Source organism: Pelophylax lessonae (assembly GCF_965119305.1).
Source record: "Pelophylax lessonae genome assembly, chromosome: 5".
NCBI lineage: Eukaryota > Metazoa > Chordata > Amphibia > Anura > Ranidae > Pelophylax > Pelophylax lessonae.
In genome coordinates, this window is record NC_138772.1 from 356,864,698 (window position 1) to 356,886,432 (window position 21,735).

A 21,735-nucleotide genomic window follows, 5' to 3' on the forward strand; every position below is an offset into this window, starting at 1 on the left:
AGAAAGATTCTGCGTAAAATACGCACCTAAAGTATTCGCCTTTATGAGCGTCCATGAGTAAAATCTGCAGATCAACGCTCATATAATCTGCAGCCCAGGCCTAGTGTTTTTTTTGGGGGGGTAATCCTGCCATTAGGGCTCATGCTCACACACACACAAAAAGTATTTTCTGCATGAAAGAAAGATCCTGCGTTAAAAATGCACCTAAAGTATTCGCCTTTATGAGCGTCCATGAGTATAATCTGCAGATCAACGCTCGTATAATCTGCAGCCCAGTCCTAGTTTTTTTTTCGCACGACGTGAATGTAAAATATGCACTCGCCGGTCACTTTATTAGGTACACCTTGCTAGCAGAGCCGGGACAAGGGGTGGGCAGGAGGGACGGCTGCCCACGGCGCAATGGGTTATTACAGGGATGGGAGCGCTCTGACCCTAACCCCAAGGTAAAGGGAGGGGGGGGCGCAGTTTGGCATATTTGCCCTGGGCGCTGCATGACCTTGTCCTGGCACTGCTTGCTAGTACTGATTTGGACCCCCTTTTGCCTTTAGAACTGCCTAACGCCTCATGCACACTTGTTTCCTGCAAACATTGTTTACCCTAAAAGGAGAAAATCAGCATTATAAAAGTCCTGGTTCACATATATGCAATGGGGAACCCTGCGAATCCAGTGCGGGTTCCCGTATCACAATCAACTCGCAGGCAGTTCACACTGTCATTTGCGAATCGCTGGGGGTGTCAATACAGAGTTAATGGCACCCCCAGATCAGTTTGCATATCACAGTGCAAACTTTTTTGCATGACGTGAATGTAAAATATGCACTTACCGGCAGGGGAGGACTGGGGCGGGGGGGGGGGCAATTGCCCCCTGGGCCTCTCTGATGCCCCCTAAAAGGGCTGCACCGCTTCTGCCACAGACATGCCTAAAGGATTCCTGGTAAAGAGAAGTAAAATGTCCCCACTGCTGACCTACTGAGTGTGGGCTGAAGACAAGGATGGAGCGCAGGCCTCCCCCCAGAAGGGGGGGCAATTGCCCCCCGGGCCTCTCTGATGCCCCCTAAAACTGCTGCACCGCTTCTGCCACAGACATGCCTAAAGGATTCCTGGTAAAGAGAAGTAAAATGTCCCCACTGCTGACCTACTGAGTGGGACCCTTTTTTTAATCCGCAGCAGAATCAGATCGCATGGTGGTTCACACTTGTGCGATCCGATTCTGTGCGAACTTGCAGATCGCACTGCGATATGCAATCTCAACTGGGGGTGTCATTAACTTTTAATTGACACCCCCAGCGTATCACATATGGCAGTGTGAACTGCCAGGGGTACGGATGCGATGCGCTATAAACAAAAAAAGAGCGACAATTCTGAAAAGAAAAAACAATATTTTTCAAATTTTGCTATATAACATTCCCCAAAAAAAAAAAAATGTAAAAATCAAAATTTTTTAACATTTTAGGCCAATTTGTTATCTGCTACATATTTTTGGTAAAAAAAATTGCAATAAGCGTATTTTGATTGGTTTGCGCAAAGTTATCGCATCTACTAACTACGGGAAAGATTTATGTCATTTTTATTGTTTTTTCTTTTTTTTTTTACTAGTAATGGCGGTGATCTGCAATTTTTTGCGGGACTGTGACATTGTGGCGGACAGATCGGACCCCTGATTGACATTTATGACACTTTTGAGGGTACCAGTGACATCAGACTACAGGAATCAGTGCTAAAAATATGCACTGTTACTGTAATAATGACACAGGCAGGGAAGGGGTTAACATTGTGGGTGATCAAAGGGGTTAAATGTGAGCCTAGGGGAGTGATTCTAACTGTGGGGGGCGCGTGACTTGTGAAATGACCATAGAGACATGTGTTCCTATATAGAAGGATCACATGAGCTCTGTGATCATTCCAAGGAGAAGAACGATCAGCTGTGTTTACAACAGCCGACCGTCCTTCTCTCTCAGCGGGGAGCGATTGCGGGTGTCAGGCGGCAATTGGAGCCGCCTGCCCGCTGCATTGGCTTCCCCGCTTACTCCTAGTCTCCTGCCCAGGTTTGCCCAGAAGCGGCTGCCTGCTGCAGTATAACTGTGGCGGACGGTTGTAAAGCAGTTAAAGTGATATTAAAGCCATTTTTTTTTAATAAAATGAAATGCTGATAGAAGGATTTGCGTGCTCTTTTTTAAATTCTTCAACTTTGTCCTGGCTCCAAATACTGTCCTCCAGCTGAAATGCCCCACTTCAGATAGGTGGGTGCAGCCTGTGCCTGGCAGGACCTATGGAGTCTTGCTGGAGTCTCCACTTCCGGAGTGCTCCCATTTTTGGACTACAAGCACACATGCCACCGCTCTCAGCACTGCACACGAGGGCAATGCAATAGACACAGAACTGCAGGCAGCACAAGAGCACACGGGGCACCCACCTACCTGAAGTCGAGCTCCTGGCTGGGAGACGGTGGGGTTGATTCACTAAAACTGGGGAGTGCAAAATCTGGTGGAGCTCTGCACAGAAACCAATCAGCTTCCAGATTTTATTGTCAAGGCTTAATTGAAAAGCTGAAGTTAGAAGCTGATTGGTTACAATGCCCAGATGCACCAGACTTTGCACTTTGCAGTTTTAGTAAATTAACCCCATTATCAGGAGTAAGCACAGATCAGAGAAGCAAGATCATGTCAGTGTTGCAGTGTTAATTTCGTCGACTAAAACCGACTAAAACGTTTTCGTCGACTAACACAATTCAGATGACTAAAATACGACTAAAACTAAAATGGCATTTTAGTCTTAAGACTAAAATACGACTAAAACTAAAATGGCATTTTAGTCAAAAGACTATAACTAAAACTAAATCGAAATTTGCTGCCAAAAATTAACACTGGTGCATGCTCAAAGCATAAATAATAACATATTAGATTTTTCACTCCAGGACCAGCAGTAGTATATAATGAGTTTGGAAATTGTAGAGAAATGCTTAAATAATGCATTACAAATTACAATTGAACTACACCCATTTGATTATAGATGACTAAAATGAGTTTTAGTCGACTAAAATGTAGGGCGTTTTAGTCGACTAAAATATACTGGAGTTTTAGTCGACTAAATACGACTAAAACTAAAACACTTGCAGAAGACTAAAATGGGACTAAAACTAAAATGCCATTTTAGTCCTAAGACTAAGACTAAAACTAAATTGAAATTTGCTGCCAAAATTAACACTGCAGTGTTGCTACCAACAGCTAATTTTACAAAAATTGGCTTTAACTACTTTACCACCGGAGGATTTTGCTGTCTTACGTCCAGGCCACTTTTTGCAAATCGGCGCTGTGCGACTTTAACTGACAATTGCGCAGTCGTGCGACTCTGTACCCAAATGAAATTTACGTCCTTTTTTTCCCACAAACAGAGCTTTCTTTTGGTGGTATTTGGTCACCTGTGCAATTTTTACTTTTTGCGCTATAAACAAAAAAAAGCGTTTATTTTGAAAAAATAACAATATCTTTAAAATTTTTTTATATGAAATTCCCCCCCCCAAAAAATGTAAAAATCAAAATTTTTTAAAATTTTTGGCCAATTTTTTTTCTGCTACCTATGTTTGGTAGAAAAAAATCACAATAAGCGTATTTTGATTGGTTTGCACAAAAGTTATTGCGTTTGCTAACTAAAGCCCCGTACACACGTACCGATGGTCGGCATACAAATGTTCCTCTTTTCTCCCCGGGATGTCGGTGTCTGCTGAAAAGTGCAAAGACAGCACAAGGACAGCACAAGAATTTTGTCCGCCGACTGCAGAAGTGATGTCATGTAATGGTTAACTTTCCCTGTGTTTTCTATTTTCTGAGCATGCCCAGTCTTGCAAATCTGCGGTCTGTCGGCCGAATTGTGTACTGACAGGCGAACAATCGTCCGTTCTGGTGTCGGCATACAAATATTTTCATGTTTGCACGAAAGACTTTTGTCCGCGGATTGTGCGCAGACATCTGTCGGAGGCACCATACTAACACGCGTACAATCGGCAGATCCTTCGTCCACCGACGTTTGTATGCCGACGATCGGTACGTGTGTACGGGCCTTTAGGGAAAGATTTCTGTAATTTTTGGTGTTTTTTTTTAAACGAGTAATAGCGGAGATCTGCGATTTTTTTTGCGGGACCGCGACATTGCGGCGGACAGATCTGACTCTTGACTGACATTTTTGACACTTTTGGGGGTACCAGTGACATTTCTATAGTAATCAGTGCTATAAATATGTACTGTTACTGTAAAAATGACACTGGCAGGGAAGGGGTTAATTTTGTTGGAGAGGGAGGGGTTAATGTATGCCTGGTGCTTACTAACGTGTGTGGGGGGAGGTGACTGAGTGACACAGGGACAGTTCGCATGTTCACCTATGCTGAACACTGCAATCTGTCACTCCTTGTCACTTAGGAGATCCGCCCGCTCTGTTTACAGAAGCAGGCGGATCTCCAAACTCGATTCCCCGACGATCGGGGAAGAGCAGCGGCGAGCCCCTGGCCCGACTCCCGCTGTGAATGAAAACAGCGGGAGCGCGCCTCCGGCGGCGCGCGAGCGGCGCCTACAGGGGGAGGAGTCCAGCGACGTAGGTCTACGTCGCTGGACGGAATCGTGCCACTTTGCCGCAGTACGGTCAACGTGACCGGTCGGCAAGTGGTTAATATCACTTTAGCACACTGCCCGTCTTAGGGTGTCAACTGTACTTAGCAAAGTTGTCACCCTGGGACAGGGAGTGTGTTAGGACTACATAGCACGTCCCTCTCTTCTCCATAATAGATAGCAGGGGCCAATGCTAACAGATAACAGTCCAGAGGCAGAGAGTACAGGAATTTATCATATCACACTATTTCTGGATGGATGAGCAGCTACTTCTGAACAGATATTATAAAACACTTTTAATTGTGTATGTAACAGACTGGGAGGGGGGAAATGAGAGAAATGTATTGTATTTAGGAATTTAATAGATTATATAGTGCATGGGTGAGGAATTAAAATTCACAGAGGACCCATCAGAAAATCCCTCTTCCAGCAGAGGTCTGAATCTCATGTTTGAGCTATGGCTCCCCCCTTTACATCACAGTCCCCCCTTTACATCACAGTCCCCCCTTTACATCATAGCCCCCCTTTTACATTACAGCTCCCTTTACATCACAGTCCCCCCTTACATCCCAGCCCCACTTTTACATTACAGCCCCCCCTCCACATCACAGTCCCCCCTTTACATCATAGCCCTCTTTTACAATGCAGTCCCCCCTTTACATTATAGCCACCACTTTTACATTACAGACCAAATTCCCATCACATCCCTCCTTTACCTCATACACCTTCTTTTACATTACAACCGCTCTTCACATCACAGCCCCCCCCCCCGTTACATCACAGCCACCCTTTACATCATAGCCCCCCTTTTACATTACAGCCCCCTTTACGTCACAGCCCCTCTTTACATCATAGCCCCCTTTTACATTACAGTTCCACTTCACATAATAGTCCCCCCTTTACATCATAGTCCACCTTTTACATTACAGCCCCCTTCATATCACAGTCCCCCCTTACATCACAGCCCCACTTTTACATTACAGCCCACTTTCACATCACAGCCCCCCTTTTACAATGCAGTTCCTCCTTTACATCATAACCCCCCTTTTACATTACAGCCCCCCCTCCACATGACATCCCTCCTTTACATCATAGCCTCCCTTTTACATTACAGCCCCCTTCACATCACAGTTCCCCCTTACATCAAAGCCCCTCTTTACATCATAGTCCCCTTCACATCACAGTCCCCCCAATACATTATAGCCCCCCTTCTACATTACAGCCCCTCTTCACATCACATTACAGTCCGCACCTTACATCACAGCCCCCCTTTTACATCATAGCCCCCCTTTTACAGCTCAATGCTTACAATCTGTGATGCCCTGTTAAATGTATGCCACGGGATCACCCAGCTCACCGATTCCCTGGCTTGGATCGCAGTACAACAGCCATGTCTGACATCACTGGCTCCCCCTACAACCCTGAGGAAGTCAGGTCTCTAGTGACGCAACGCGTAGGAGGAGCCAGTGACGTCAGACGCGGCTGTTGTACTGCGATCCAAGCAGGTGAGCCGGGGAGCTGGGTGATCCCGCAGCATACATTCAACAGGGCATCACAGATTTCGATTTTATGCGCTTGTTTATACTACACAAATGTGAGTGTTCTGGATTCATTTTTATGTTAATAATTCTCTTATAAAATTACTACACTATGAAACTACCTCTTTCATTTACATAAATAGTGGAGCTGCTCCACTCATATCAAAGAAGGATTATAGAGAAGTCTGAGGAGTCCCCCAGGTGGACAGATATATCTCTTTATACTGCACAATTCCTTTGTGCTGCAGGTGAGCGCATATTGCACACAGAGGTGTTCAGCAGATGGATGGATTGGGCACATCTAGCACAATATTTTTGAATGAAGAAGCATTGCATGTGTTGAAGATACACAAACTGCATTCTAGACTGTCACCTATCTTTATGATTTCACTTTTTCTGCTATTTTGTGATTTTTGGATATTAAATGCACATTTGGCACCTATGCATGGTTTATTGAATTTTTGCATTTATGATTATATGATTATTTGTTATGGTTTTAAGATTTATTTATACTGAATAGCGCACCACTTTCTTAAATACACCCCCTTTTACATTACAGCCCCTCTTCACATCACAGTCCTCCGTTACGTCATAGCCCCCTTTTTACATTACAGCACCCATTCACATCACATCCCTCCTTTATGTCATATCCAGCCTTTTACATCATAGCCCCCATTTTACATTACAGCCTCCCTTCGCATCACAGTCCCCCTTTTATGTCATAGCCCCCATTTTACATTGCAGTCCGTTTCACATCACACCCCCCTTTACATCATAGCCCCCCTTTTACATTACAACCTCCCTTCACATCACAGTCCCCCTTTTATGTCATAGCCCCCGTTTTACATCATAGCCCGCTTCACATCACATCCCCCCTTTACATCATAGCCTCCCTTTTACATTACAGCCTCCCTTCACATCACAGTCCCCCTTTTATGTCATAGCCCTCATTTTACATTGCAGTCCGTTTCACATCACACCCCCCTTTACATCATAGCCCCCCTTTTACATTACAGCATCCCTTCACATAACAGTCCCCCTTTTATGTTATAGCCCCCGCTTTACATTGTAGTCCGTTTCACATCACATCTCCCTTTTACATCATAGCCCCCCTTTTACATTACAGCCTCCCTTCACATCACAGTCCCCCTTCTATGTCATAGCCTCCGTTTTACATCATAGCCCACTTCACATCACATCCCCCCTTTACATCATAGCCTCCCTTTTACATTACAGCCTCCCTTCACATCACAGTCCCCCTTTTATGTTATAGCCCCCCGCTTTACATTGTAGGTCATTTCACATCACATCTCCCCTTTACATCATAGCCCCCCTTTTACATTACAGCCTCCCTTCACATCACAGTCCCCCTTTTATGTCATAGCCCCCGTTTTACATCATAGCCCGCTTCACATCACATCCCCCCTTTACATCATAGCCCCTCTTTGAAATGACAGCCTCCTTCACATGTCAGCCTCCTTCCCTTTACATCATAGCCCCCCCCCCCCTTACATCATAGTCCTCCCGTTTAACTCCAAGTGGGGGTTGATTTACTAAAACTGGAGAGTGCAAAATCTGGTTTAATTTAGAACCCAGGTTCTGTTTATATTCCCCTTTAAAGCTGAACTCCAGGCACAAAAACTTTCATTAAAATATATTCCTCAATAGCCACATACGATATAAATCCACTTTGTGTGCAGCAAATGCCTTTGCAAACCCAGATATTAAATGTAAAAGTAGAAGTGTCATCATTACTGTGCTGTGCAGAGAACAGAGGAGGGACCCAGCAGGCTCCACCCACTACAGGCTGCCTCCAGAGAAAAACTAAAAGGGGCAGAGACTAGATGAATCCCCCTGCACAAAGAGAGAGAACAGGGTATGAGAGGGACCCAGTAGGCTCCACCCACTACAGTCTTCCTGCAGAAAACTACAGGAGGGGTGGAGACAAGACCAGTCACCCTACACAAGGAGAGAGAGCAGCAGTGAGTGGTCTTTATTACAGGAAACTCCTGCACAGAGGTAACGTTTCACACAGATCTAGAAGAAATACACAAAGCACACCAAGATTCAATTGAAAATACATATGACTCTTATATTTAGACAGTATTTGCTGATCACAGAGTTCAGCTTTGAAGCTCAGAGGCTAAACTCAAGCTAACCGAAAATTCTCCATGCAGTGCCCCTCCCCTCTAACTGTAAGGGTTATATGTTTGCTTTATCTAGGGAATGAATAACATCATTCTTTGCTCCTCTGGCAGCCAAGGGTCTCCAATGCATCCAGGACATGGTCTGGCCCCTGGTGTCCTCACATACATTGTAAGACAGCTGGTCCTTCCTTGATCCTGATGTTGTCAGAGAGCTGTGACTGGTCGAGCAGTGAAGAAGAACTCCTTTGTGGGACAGGTCATACAGTATGGAAGAAGACTGCGGAAGTTTGGTACAAGGTAGGTATTTCACCTTATTCTTACACCCCTAGACAAAATGAGAACTAAACCCATGCAGTGCGGGGGGCCACCACTGCAAGCTGAATTTTTCTGTGTACCTGTAATTCAACTGTAGGGCCCATTGACGCTTATGCGTTGGGACAACGTGCAATAATATACACGCATAAACATGCATTGCAATAGCACATAGCAAAACATTTGCATTATGTGCGGTGCACTGCAGTGGCATTCATTGTGAATGGCACCCTAGCACATTGTACAGTAGGATTTTACAGAAGATTTTACCCTCTTTTTGACTAGGCAATTTTTTGCTATTCAGCACTGCTCTACTTTAACTGGCAATGTCAATTGATCATTCTACATGCATGAAATGTATATAGTTTTTTCACACAAAGTTTTCTTTTGGTGGTATTTGACCACCACTTATTTTTTATTTATTTTTTTATTATTATTATTATATAAACAAAAAAAGACCAAAAATTAAAAAAAAAAAAAAAAAAACATATTTTATACTTTCTGTTATTAAACATATACAAAAAAAAAATATTGATAAAAAAAATGTCTTTATAGATTTAGGCCAAATTGTATTCTGCTATATGTCTTTGGTAAAAAAAAAAACAAAAAAATCTCAATAAGTAAGTGTATTTTAATTGGTTTGTGTGAAAGTTATAGAGTTTACAAACTATGGTATATATAATGGAATTTACGCAGCTTTGACACTGTACTGGTAATGGCAGAAATTAGGGACTAACAATGGGACTGTGATAGTGTGGTGGGCAATCTGGCACTAATAGACCCTTGCTGAGAAGTACACTAACTGACATTGGCATCAATAGTAACACTATGTCAGGGCTTGGCTCCTGCTATTTATGAGCCGCTCTTTACTTTCAGTGCACAGAAGCTGCTCAGCTGTCGGTTAATTACCAGCCACTCATTGTTTGCACAGTGACTCACCTGATTATCATTACTTGCCTCATTAGTCCAGCCTACAGCCAGCCACTTTTGGCTATTTAAACAGCTTTGCTTATTTCCTCCATGCACTTGAGTAGTCTATGATATCCATTGTGTTCCTGTGTATGACTTGGCCTGGCTGACTTCTCTTCCAAAACCTGTTTCTGTCTTTCCTCTTTTCTACACTGACTTCTGGATTCCAGACCCCAGCTTGTCTGATTACCTGTTCTGGCATCCGAACCCTGGGTTCAATTTTTAATTACATTCCTGAACTGTTTTTTTTTTCTACTTTTTTAAAGGTGTGATTTTAACTGCATTTTCTGTCTCTGCCTGGTTTATGGTTCCTGTCACACTAATACAGTAATCAGTGATCATATTATACACTGCCACCGTAGTGATGACACTGGCTTGAAAAGGAGTTAACATCTAGGGGCAATCAATGGGTTAACTGTGTGCCTAACAATGTGTAATATATGTAATATGTGCTGCCTTTACTAACAGATCTGGCTGTTTTGTCTTCCTGCTTTGCAGGAAGAAGAAACAGCCAGATCGATTCTCTGTTTTCAAAGTCGTGTGTTTGTACACACAGGACCCTGTGCTGTGATTGCACACAGCCGATCAGCAGGTCTCAGCCATAAATTATTGGCTGGAATCTGCTGACAAAATCGCACTGTGTCCAACCACAGCATGGGTCAGTATTCGAAGCAAGCCAAGAACGTTTATTTACTTTGCTGAGCCTACAGCTGCTGCTACAAGTAGTAACGGCAAGAAGTTTAATCAGTTTGTCTTCTACCCAGCCATGTGAAGTCACAAAGTCTTGTCCTGCCCCAGCAGTGGGCATTTCTTAGTGGAATACAAAATGATGCTAACAAAATGTGGGGAATATATCAAAATGGAGCCTACTGAATCTGGAGCAACTGTGCATGACAACCAATCAGCTTCTATCTTCAGCTTGTTCAGTTATGCTTTAAAAATGAAAGATAGAGTCTGATTCTGGCTGCTTCAGTTTTGATAAATTCCTCACAATGATGTGTAAGCCGTCTTCTGTGCAGCGGCACTGTGAACCCACTGTGAACGGCACTGTGCCTGGATGGCACACCCCAAGAGGTGCGTTCCCGACAGCCTGGAAGAAAAGGAATCACAGGAAGAAAATCCTCACAGGAAGAAAAGCAACATCTAGTAGACTTTCTGTAGATCAATACAGCTCCAGACTGAAGGAGAGTGTTGCAGTGAAAGCTGCTGTTTTTATACCTTCTGATTGGGGCTATTTATTTCTGGAGTGGAATAGTCCTTTAGGTGATTTTAATTGGCTGTGGTGAATAGCGATCTACTATAATCTGAGAAAGCAAAAGTTGTTAGCCTTAGCAACCCAAGGTGACCCCTGCTGTCAATCTACTTGTACAAGGTAGATAATAGCATTTTATTGGTTGCTACTTTTTTTCTAAACTGGTGTCGTAGTTTAAATGATTTTAATCCATTGTAGTGAACAGGGGTTTACTATTAACTGAAAATGTAAGGTTGTTGCCCATAGAAACCCTAGGTCTTTCCAGCTGTTAATTTACTAGTATAGGGTAGGAAATAAAACGTATGTAGTTCTACACCTTTAGGGGCCCCTAGTATTAACTGGTTCTTCCTTAGAAGTCCAGAGGCTGCCTATCCTCACAAGCACCAGTCGATTCACATCGGCTCTGATAACACAGTCTAGGGGATGTCCTTTTAAGATTTATTCCTTGATGGAATTGAAAATGAGAGGGGTTAGGGCATGGGATACTTCAAAACAATTAGTACTTAGCATTTAGAGAACAATCTTCTTCTTAGGCATTTGTTTATGTTGGGAAATCTAATGCCAGCTGAGGATTATGAGGCAGGATTCTCAGCAGTCTAAGACCATAAAGCTGAAGACCATGAGGCCAATCTCTTTGGCACCTGGTTACCTTCTGCCAATGTATAACTGCTGGCACCCAGTGCAATTTACAGAATTCTAGACAGCCATAAAGATCAGTTTAGGGTCTTTACTCACATGTCCTCAGGACAGCTGCCATCTTCTAAATTCCTCTGGACATAGTCCAATGAGTGAAACAGTCCTTCTCCAGACCAGATCCTTGGGGGTGAGGTCCTGCATTCAAGGTCCATGCAGGCCCTCAGCCCTGACACTGCTGAGGTCTCTAAAACTGCTGCATAGTCCATGGGATGCCTGAATGCAAGTACCTCAGGCTCTGGAAACCTCCTGTGGAGATGGAACCCAACTCTCAAGTGCTTCAGATTATTTATTACCCTTCCAACCCCTAACTGGACACTCCTCTCCAGGGACTGGCTAGAACATGATAAATATTCGGGCTGGTTATTTGCATTTCTCTCCCTAAGCTCTGAAAGCTTCTTTCAGAGGCAGGGGAAGCAATCAAACAGTGTGAAACATCTGAACATGCCAGGATAAAAGATCACTGCTCTTGTGATTGCAGAAGGAGCCAAAAACTAAATTTACCTAGCATCCTATGCTAAGCGGGTGCTACATTTGATTATTTGCTATTTTTATTTCTATAGTGGAGTTGTCCTGTAAGTGATTCTAATTGGTTGTGGAGAACAGTAATTTACAGTAATCTGTGAGGTTGTTGCCCATAGCAACCCTAGTGCCTCCAGCTGTCAATCTCCTAGTATAAGGTAGAAAATAGCAGTTGATATGGTCAATAACCCTAGTTTTTCCATATATCAGTCCTTTATTCTAGCCCCCACTGATGGCTTTAGACTTCTGATGCACTGTATACGGACTGCAATGCCAAAATTCCCCTAACCCATGCGTCATATGTCTGTCCCCCTGCAATTAACACTATTACCTATTATTCAGTAAGAACAGTAAGAAGCTAGGAACACTTAATGGAAAATATATATTGTAGATATATATAAATAAAGCCTGCATGCTAAAGTCATTATGTAAGTCATAGGCTTCCCCTGCTGTGGAAATTTGGAAGAGAAGAGCAACTGGCAGGCAGCAGAAAGGAAAATCCCATTCTGCTAAATTACTTACAGATTTAGTGGATTTTGTTTCATACGCCGAGGATTGTTATTGTGTGTGTACTGTAAATATCTGACTTGTGACTCTGACCATATTAATCAGTATCTCCCAATATGAAGCACCACAGAACAAGGACATATAATCAATGAGCTAATACTATGGTTTGAAAAGAGAAATCCAACAAATTTGGAATCAAATATTATTTTTTCCCCCAATGTCTATCCAGCACCCAAGAGGTTAATGTGATTTGATAACTAGCCTAGTACCTGAAAATCCCAAATGCACCAAGGTGTCTCTCTGTGGTTATGAAATTATTTGCACTTTGTGAACCTTTCAGGAAGCCCCGCTCCACTGGGTTTTATTTGTCTTTGCTGTGTTTTTGTATGGAATCATATCCTAGAGTTTTAACATAGTGTTATTTTGCCACTGTAGACGGAGATCCTGTGGGAGTAGTGGTAGCCAGTTAGCGGTTTTATGTAGGAACAGTTGTGTGCCATTACATCTCAAACAAGGCTCACGAATGCAGACCCTCATTTTCTGCATGTGCCTGCTATACATATTTATACAGGCACAAAAATAGTGAATGTAATACAAGCGTTTACGGTCAGGAAGGACGCTTCATTCTGGAATTTACATTGAGTAGTTAAAAAAAAACAAAAAAAACATGGAGTTAAATTATTACTTTTATATATTTTTTTTACATGGTGTATTATAATTGTGCAAAGCAAAAAAACAATTTCTAAGTTTTGCAAAGACAAAGCTTGGAAAAACCTGCACTTCAATTTTGGATATGTATTTTATTACAGGTATTTATTATATAGTGCCGACAATTTATTCAGTGCTATACATTCACACCAGTCCCTACCCGTAAGCAGCTTACAATCTGAGGTCCCTGTCTCAAATACATACATACATACACATACAGTGCCTTGAAAAGTATTCATAACCCTTGAAATTTTCCACATTTTGTCATGACACCATTAAATTACAACCAAAAATATTAATGTATTTCATTGGCATTTTATGTGATAGACCAATACAGAGTGGCACATAATTGTGAAGTGGAAGGAAAATGATAAATGGTTTTCAACTTTTTTTACAAACAAATATCTGAAAAGTTTGGCGTTCATTTGTATTCAGCCCCCCTGAGTCAATACTGTGTAGAACCAACCACCTTTTGCTGCAATTACAGCTGCAAGTCTTTTTGGGTATGTTTCTACCAGTTTTGCTCATCTAGAGAGTGACATGTTTGCCCATTCTTCTTTGCAAAAAACCTCAAGCTCTGTCAGATTGGATGGAGAGCATCTGTGAACAGCAATTTTCAAGTCTTTCCACAGATTCTCAATTAAATTTAGGTCTGGACTTTGACTGGGCCATTCTAACACGTGAATATGCTTTGATCTAAACCAGTGTTTCTCAACCTTTTTTCAGTCAAGGCGCCCTTTAAAATTATGGACAATCTTGAGGCACCCTCCAAAATTATGGACAGTCTTGAGGCACCCTCCAAAATTATGGACAGTCTTGAGGCATCCCATTCTAAAATGTAAAAACTATTCTGATAGTTTTACATAATGCAGCAACATCCACACGTAGGACATTGAACGTTAGAGGTGATTTATTCTTCCGAAGCATATACACTTTTAAAAACTGGAACTGACTAGAATTCCAATGACATCCTCCTTATCAACTGATGATGTCATTGGTCATTAGGAGGATGGCAGCTAGAAGCTTGTAATGGTGTACAATGAAAACCTGTGGCTTTGTGTAAATAAAAGGCAGGCTTTATCCACCCACCAGCTTGTATACAATTTTGGGGAACTTTTTAGGCATTTTTCCAAGGCACCCCTGAAGAAATCTCAAGGCACCCAGGGTGCCTGGGCACCCTGGTTGAAAAAGGCTGAACTAAACCATTCCATTGTAGCTCTGGCTGTATCTTTAGGGTCGTTATCCTGCTGGAAGGTGAACCTCCACCCCAGTCTCAAGTCTTTTGCAGACTCTAACAGGTTTTCTTCTAAGATTGCCATGTATTTGGCTCCATCCATCTTTCCATCAACTCTGACAGCTTGCCTTTCCCTGCTGTAGAAAAGCATCCCCACAACATGATGCTGTCACCACCATGTTTCACGGTGGGGATGGTGTGCTCAGGGTGATGTGCAGTGTTAGTTTTCCGCCACACATAGCGTTTTGCTCTTAGGCCAAAAAGTTAAATTTTGGTCTAATCTGACCAGAGCACCTTCTTCTACATGTGCGCTGTGTCCTCCACATGGCTTCTCGCAAACTGCAAATGGGACTTCTTATGGCTTTCTTTTAAAAATGGCTTTCTTCTTGACACTCTTCCATAAAGGCCAGATTTGTGGAGTGTACGACTAATAGTTGTCCTTTGGACAGATTCTGCCACCTGAGCTGTGGATCTCTGCAGCTCATTTAGAGTTACCATAGGCCATTTGGCTGCTTCTCTGATTAATACTCTCCTTGCCTGGCCTGCCAGTTTAGGTGGACGGACATGTCTTGGTAGGTTTTCAGTTGTACCATACTCTCTCCATTTTCAGGTGATGGATTAGTGCTCCGTGAGATGTTCAAAGCTTGGGATATTTTTTTATAACCTAACCCTGCTTTAATTGTCTCCAAAACTTTATCTCTGACCTGTCTGGTGTGTTCCTTGGCCTTCATGATGCTGTTTGTTCACTAAGTTTCTCTATCAAACCTCTGAGGGCTTCACAGAACAGCTGTATTTATACTGTATTTATACTAAGATTAAATAAAATTAAATAAATTACTAATTAGGTGACTTCTGAAGGCAGTATACAAAATCAATCAGCACAGACGATAAAACCCTGATAAAAGTATTGTGCGCTGAACACTAATGGCACATCACTAAACCAAAGTAAACAATAAAAACAAATAGTGCAGCGCAAAAGGATAATTCCCAGGCAAAGTGTGAGCAAACTTCTAAAAAAGTTGGTAAATAAAGCCCAAAAGGCCCCTAAATCCAACACCCAGTTCTAGCTGGTCAGTGCAGAGAAAAGGCAGCAAAAACTTCAAGTGACAAGTCCCTTTATCCACAGCAGCACACCACACTCACCTCCAGGGACCCCTGTATTACCAGTAGGTCATGAACGCTTTTTCCCTGTAATGGGATCACATTGTATATGGCGGCGGTATTTTCAAACTCCTGTCAGGTTGGTAAGGGTAGCGGAATCTCCTAAACATCCACTCGTGTACATATAAATATATAGTAAAAAAACATATTTTTTATTGCAATAAGACCTCATGGTAAGCAACATAATGAAAATTCACTAACGCCAGTTTCACAAGCTGGCCAGGCAGGATAGCAGCGGGTGATGTGTAGTGCTATAACTCCTCCTCCCGTACACGTTACGTGCTACGGGACTTTGTCAGCGGGGTGGAGTTACACAGTCAACCGCCTCTCTCATATACACAGCAGGCTACCATGAAAATCACAGAGCACGCTCTTTCCATTATAGCCTCTAGTGGTGGCATATGTGGATCGAAATCTACTCTCATGTCCACAATGTCAAAATACAATAACAGGCTACCATGATAACCCTAAGAACTTCAATACGGCCAATACGACCTCTAGTGCAGCATGTGAAACCACCACTCTCTCATATATAATTTCATAAAACCAATTTTTAATTTTTTTAAATTAGGCCTAACTAAACCTAAGGGAGCTCACCTAAAAGGAAACATGGCCTTCTGCCAAATAAATATACAGCTATCCTTCACAAAATCACATACAATAATTACATTTAACAATAAAACTTTTTGGAACAAAAAAAAAAAACAATAAAACTAAATAAAAAAAAATTAAAAAGACAAATTATCTATCAGAAATAAAACAATTTAAATCAAATTCAACATTTAGTCCTGAAGGTACAAATACCCCAACTCATAAATCCAGAATGACTATCTTTGACTAAGTTGCCTAATAAAATTCCCACCCCTCCAGTGCTTGTACTCTATTCCCCAAAATGTCAATCCTCTCGGATCCCTATTATGATGGTGTCTAAAATGTTTAGACACATCATGGGATTTGGAGCCTTTTTTATTATTGTTCACATATTTCCCAATACGTATGTGTAATGCCCATAATGTCCTCCCAACATATTGAAGTCCACACCTGCACTCCAACATGTACACCACTCTTTGGGTACTACATGTGATCAAATCCTTAATTATATAGTTCTTACCTGTCAATGAAGCAGAAAACTCCTTCCTTTTTATGATATTGCATTTTGAGTTCTTACAGGCTGAACACCTACCACGCGCATAAAAACCTGATAAGAAAGAGAATAATTTGTTCTCTCTCTGAACAGGAGGGTCAACAACCCCCCCTGAGCAATCCTGTCCCTTGGGGTATATAAAAGTTCTATCCCTCAGTAAAATACCCCAATGTCTAGAGATGATCCTCTCAACCTTTTTATATTGAACATTATAATCTAGGACAATTTTAAACTCCTGCCTACTTTCCCTAGCAATCTTAGGGCCCGAAACCAAGTCTTTCCTATCCAGATTTCTAACTTCCTCTAGTTCAATCTGCAACTCCTCTTGTCTATAATCTTTTTGGATAAATCTATCTGTAAGCGCCTGTTATTAAGATATGTAATCAGCCTTTGAAAAACAATTCCTTCTTAAACGGACATACTGTCCTCTGGGAATATTACACAGCTAAGGCTCCATGTACACGGGACGTTGTTAAAAGTCCCTTTGAATGCTGGAATTTTTAGGACGTTTGAAACGTCCGTTCAGTCGCGTTTGTACCCGCGTTTAGCGGGCGTTTAGCAGCGTTTGTGGGCGTTTGCGTTTAGAAGCGTTCCTAGAGGTCAAAAAAATTATTCCCCTTTAAAATGGAAAAACGCGAACACTAAACGCGGGTCATCGCGTTCAGACGCGTTCGGACGCGTTTAGACGCGTTCGGACGCGTTTGTGCGTTTGAAACGCCGGGAAACACACGTTCGAACGCAAATAATTGCGTTCTAAAAACAGTCCCTGAACGCAACTGCCTGCAAATGACTGTAAACGACCTGGTGTACATGGACAGATAAGATAAAATTTAGATGGGTTCAGGGGCTTCTGAAAAAAACGCCCAACTGCTCCTAAACGGCCATTTCCAGCGTCCCGTGTACATGGAGCCTAAGAGCTGTGATGACAGCTATCTAAGGGAATGTAACCGTTCCTGTCTGTAGGCTTAACCTGTCGGTAATCCCAAGGGTGGCTCAGGGTACATTTTCAGTACCAAAAGCGGTAACTCGAGCCACACTCGGGATTACCCTGTAGTGAAACTTACCTTGTCCCTACGATCCCCTAATGTCCTCCTACTGTGTCCTCCAGCCGATGCCAGCATCCATCTCCTGGGTTCCCTTCCCTGCGAGTGCCGCGACACAGGGGGGCAGAACCCGGCGGGAAATTCCAAAAAATAAACAAAACATGACACATACAAATTGTAATACATTGTAATCTGTTAGGATTACATTACTGTGTGAAACTAAAAAGTCCCTATTGCTTTGTCCAGTGCCCTGTCTGCATGCAGCTTTTACTGTTCTTTCTGCCTGAAAACTTGAAAAAGTCCATGGCGTTCAAAAAGCATTCCTTTAGGTCAAAAGCAGTTTTAGACCAGCTAGAAAACAGCAATAGTGAATTTTAATTACTTGAGGAATTGAGTGAAAGTGATACATGGGGAAATTCATCATCAGACACTGAAAGTGACGACAGCAACAATTCTGCGATTGAGCTCAGTGATGTGCGAACTTGGTGCTCTATTGACTGTGGTACAGATCAGGCAGCACCCCCAAGATTCCCATTTACTGGAACACCTGGTATAAAAGTAGACGTTGAACACGAAAAACCTTTGGCATACTTACAATTATTTATGACCGATGAGGTTATTGAAAAAATTGTTACTGAGACAAACCGGTACAAAGAACAACAATTAGCTACTTTTCATCTGAAGTTTTCAAGAAGCAGAAAGTGGGAACCAGTGACCAAAGATGACATTTAGAAATTTCTAGGCCTAATAATACTTGAGGGAGTGGTGGGGAAACCCCTATAGAAGTGGTATTGGACAACTAATACATTACTTGCCACTCCATTCTTTGGCACGGTCATGTCAGAGTACAGATTTTCCCTGATCATTAAATATTTACACTTTGAAAACAACGGAGAATTTGATGAAACTACTCATCCTGCACCAAAACTAAAGAAAATTTGGGAAGTATCTCAAATGATTCTAAAGAATTTCCAACTGAGTTATGTGCCAGAAAGAGATATCAGCATAGATGAAAGTTTAATGGCCTACAAAGGAAGGCTCAGCTGGGTACAACACATTGCATCAAAGAGGACACGATTTGGCGTAAAATCCTACATGCTTTAAGAATCGTCAACTGGCTACATTTGGAATTCAGTCATATACATTGGAAAAGGAACAAAATTCAATCCAAAATACAGCAACTAGGGAATGGCAATATCTTCCGTTCTTTTACTCATTGAGCCATTGCTAAATCAGGGCTATTGCATAACAACTGACAACTTTTTTACGTACTGAACTTTAGGAGTTTCTTCTGCAAAACAAAACCGATGCCTATGGAACCGTTATGGCTAACCGGCGCAACATGCTGCCAATGTTTGGCAATAAGAAGCTGAAGACTGGAGAAATGGTTGCCTGGCAGAAAGGCAAAATGATGGCACTGCGATGGCATGACAAGAAAGATGTGTGCCTAATGAGTATAGTTCATATTACCTCCACTGTTATGGTACGCACGAAAGGTGGGAAAGAAATCATGTGATAGACTACAATAACACCATGGGAGGTGTCGACAGAGCCGGCCAAGCAATGACATTCTACCCAGCAATGAGGAAAGAGCCGAAGTACTACAAGAAGATCTTCAGACATCTTCTTGAGCAATGCTTGTGGAATGCCTACATTCTGCTCAAAAAAAAAGTGAAAAGCCTGTGATTCATTCTGACTTCATTTGGAAAGTTGCCGAACTTTTCTTTGTGAACCACCGACAATGACTGTGAATAGAGTGGGACTTCGTGCTGTTGGCATTGTCAGCCCGGAGCACCTGACTGGTCGTCACTTCATGGACTACATCCCACCAACCGAGAAAAAGTAAGCACCTACAAGGATATGCGTGGTTTGTTGCTCAAAGCAAGATGACAGTGGAAGGAAAATCAGAAAGAAAACCAGGTTCCATTGTCATGATTGTGACATCGGACTTTGTGCAGTCCCATGTTTCAAAAATTTTCAAACCTGGGATGTTTACTAAACCAATATGCAGTGTCTAGTATTACAGTGATAAGTAATGTTGCACCCTTGTTTGGACAAATGTAATTGTTTTTGGTTTGATTACATTATCGAATAAAATGTATTATTATTATATTATAATTTTTAAATTCGTGTTTCAAAATGTATCATACCCAGGATGTCTACTAGACTCTTGTTTGGACAGATTTAAGTGAGTTATTCCTGAGAATTACAGGCCTACAATATAAAACAACAGATTTCCTTGCAAAACAATGTACCGCTTTGACATTAAAAAATACTGACATATTCAGACCGCCAGGGAGGTTAAAATAATTACAAGTTCCAAGGCTCCCTCCTTCTTTAAAAATCTCAAGATCCAGGAACACCATTTTATCGGGATCCCTATTCCTGGTAAGCACTATATTCTTATTATTCTAATTTAAACTGTCCATAAAGGATTGAAGGCTAATCATATCACCCCCCCAGATCATGAATAAATCATCAATATACCTCCGGTAACAGAGAAGTTGTTCTGGGGGTTGCTGGAACACTACCTCCTCCACCTCCCAGTGGGCCATGAAAAGATTAGCCACACTTGGGGCAAAAGGAGCACCCATTGAAACTCCCTTGATCTAGAGGTAGAATTGGCGATCATACCAAAAGTAGTTTCTTTGGAGACAGAAATCTAAACACTGGATAAGGTATCTCTTATGTTTATCTGACAAAGTACAATCTACCCAAGGCCCATTTAACCAATTCAAGGGCATCCTGGTGGCCTATAATGGTGTAAAGAGAACCCACATCCGCCGTTACTAATATGCAATCAGAAGCATATGTAAGGCCTTCCAGGATCTAAATAATATTTTTAGTGTCTCTTAAATAGGCCCTACTCCAAGATACAAGAGGCTTCAGGAAGTAATCAATGTATTGTCCCAGGCGTGCTGATACTGACCCAATCCCATTGCATCCTTGTGAACTTTTGGGAGAAAATAAATAATGGGTATCTGACACGCTATGGGATCCAAATACAGGGACTCCTTCTTACCAAAAATAGAGCATATACCCAAAGGCCCCAGTGAACAGGAGAACCAAAAAATTGGTGAAATCCTGATTCACAACAGGTGGCCGTTGACAGAGCAGTACTGTAAAAAGCAGGGTATGGAGAGAACAAGAATCCCCCCAGAGAAAGAGTCAACTAAGGACGCCGTTATGCAAATTAAACAAAAATAAACTTTATTAGGCACATGTGCCAATGCAAGGTAGCAAAATCAGTGTAATAAGGTGTGACATAACATGAGTAAAATCAGATTAAAAACACAATATCTTCCAAATGAAAAACATCAACCCGGGTTGGATAAATGAGCTTCCAAAGATAGTTAGATGGTAATCCTGATGATAATAATCATAATGATGATAAGGGATATCAGGTTACATAAACCAGGAGGGTGAATAAGATCAAGCAATTCCAGGGTCAAAGAATCAATCGCATGAGTGCTGCCCGTATACAGTTCAGCCAATGTAATTCCTCAAGTAAGAGCTCAACACCACGGGTGAATGGATATAAATAATATAGGGTCCTATATGAAGAACCTGGAATCAACAAGAGCCGAGTAGTTGGTAACTGAATGCAGGCAAATGCGATTTGCTGATGTACACAAACTCAAAGGTAAACCCAGCCTTGTGTGGATAATGAGTTCTCTCAGACCATATCAAATAAAGAGACTGTTATAGGAGAGATAGTGAGTTACCATCCTGGAGTGTAAGCCATGGAAGTCTTCACAGGAGACGTTGACCCAAATGACCTGTAGACGGTGCACTCCGGAAAAGGCATTCCCCATGTCTGGCTCCCCTCTGCACGCTTCCCTATGGCGGGAACAGAAATGTCAATGGCAGCCCGACATCACGCCGGACATAGGGGGCGGGGGAACGG